The sequence below is a fragment of the Colobus angolensis genome, unplaced genomic scaffold, assembly GCF_000951035.1.
Source record: "Colobus angolensis palliatus isolate OR3802 unplaced genomic scaffold, Cang.pa_1.0 Scaffold60, whole genome shotgun sequence".
Taxonomy (NCBI): domain Eukaryota; kingdom Metazoa; phylum Chordata; class Mammalia; order Primates; family Cercopithecidae; genus Colobus; species Colobus angolensis.
This window is the reverse complement of record NW_012119599.1, coordinates 4,228,078-4,230,141: the sequence shown is the minus strand read 5'-3', so window position 1 is coordinate 4,230,141 and position 2,064 is coordinate 4,228,078.

The following is a 2,064-nucleotide window of genomic DNA, read 5'->3' as shown; positions in this document are numbered from 1 at the left end:
AATAAGGAAGGAGACCACTACTACTCCTGCTGCCCTCCTCCCTCACCTTGCCTAGTTCACAAGACAGGAGGAAAGAGAGAAAGAAACAAAAGTAAGATCAATAGCCAGACAACCTTGGCACCACCACCCGGCCCTAGGAGTTAAACAAAGTAATAATAACAACATCAACCCCTGGCCTAAACTACTTGTGTTATCTGCAAATTCCAGACACTGTATGAAAAAAAGCATTGTAAAACTTTCTGTTCTGTTAGCTGATGCATGTAGGCCCCAGTCACGTTTCCCACGCTTGCTCAATTTATCACGACTCTTTCCCGTGGACCCCTTAAAGCTGTAAGCCTTTAAAAAGGCCAAGTATTTCTTTTTCAGGGAGCTCGGCTCTTAAGACATGAATCTGCCGATGCTCCCGGCCGAATAAAAAACCTCTTCCTTCTTTAATCCAGTGTCTGAGGAGTTTTGTCTGTGGCTCGTCCTGCTACACTACATAAATAAGAGAATGTTTCTCATTTATTCCAGGCATGAGGTCTCATGCATGTCTGGCTCAAGCTAGACAAAGCTGAGGACCCAGAGGTGACTCAGTCTGGCTGGTAGGGGAGAGAGGTAGGGACAGCAGGTCTGAGACACAGGGAGGTGTAGGGATTTGGGGAGCTCGGGGGAGGGAGGAGCCAGGGAAAGGAACTCCTTACTGAGAGGGTCCCCTAAATAAGACCTTCTCACCCCTGGCACCCTTTCCTGTTGTTTTTGCAGAATTTCTAGACCATTTATCTGTCCTTTGAAGACACACCCTAGATGGGGTTCATAGGCTCAGCTGTGAGATGTTCTAAGAATTAGACTTGGCTTCACCCTTCTCAGCTGTAGGACCTTGGGCAGAAAACTTATCTTCTTCTGGGTTCCAATTTTCTTATCTGCAAAATGAGCTTGAAAACAGTTCAACAGCCTGCCATAGTACAGGTTCTCAATGGGAACTGTCCATCATTATTTTGTCACTATTCTTGGCTTCCTACCTTTGCCACCTCCACCCACTTCCAGGCCCTGCTGAGTTAACCTGTTTTTTTTTGTTTGTTTGTTTTTGAGATGGTGTCTTGCTCTGTTGCCCAGGCCAGAGTGCGGTGGTGCAATCTCAGCTCACTGCAACCTCTGCCTCCTGGGTTCGAGAGATTCTCCTGCCCCAGCCTCCCAAGTAGCCGGGATTACAGGTGCATGCCACCACACCCAGCTAATTTTTGTATTTTTAGTAGAGATGGGGTTTCGCCATGTTGGCCAGGCTGGTCTGGAACTCCTGACCCCAAGTAATCCACCCACCTCAGCCTACCAAAGTGCTGGGATTACAGAGGCGAGCCACCGTGCCCAGCCAGATTTAACCTATCTTAACCTGGCCACTTTTCCATCAGCACACCCTCTGCCCCATTCAATGGGCAGCAAAGCATAAATGCAAATTGCCCGGACTGCAGGGCCAGGCTGAGGGATTGAAATCCTCGCTCTGCTACTTCCTGGCTGGGATGACCTTCCCCTCCACACCTCATTTTCCTCCTCTGTACAAGGATGATAGTAGCGTCTCCTCTTAAAACATTGCTTTGGGGATTAAATAAATTAACCACATAAGGACAGCTTCCAGTGTATAATAAGTGCTAGCAATTAATATTGTAATTAATATGTAACAGTACCCTCACTGGTCTTCTGGCTTCTACTCTGCCTCCTTAAAATCATGGTTCTTGAAAATAGCTGTGGCCCTAGAGGCTGGGCACGGTGGCTCACACCTGTAATCCCAGCACTGTGGGAGGCCGAAGTGGGCGGATCACCTGAGATCAGGAGTTTGAGACCAGATTGGCCTATGTGGTGAAACCCCATCTTTACTAAAAATACAAAAAAAATTAGCCGGGCATGGTCGTGGGTGCCTGTAATCCCAGCTACTCAGGAGGCTGAAGCAGGAGAATCACTTGAACCTGGGAGGTGGAGGTTGCAGTGAGCCGAGATCTTGCCACTGCACGCCAGCCTGGGCAACAGAGTGAGACTCCATCCAAAAAAAAAAGGCGGGCGCAGTGGCTCACGCCTCCAATCCCAGCACTT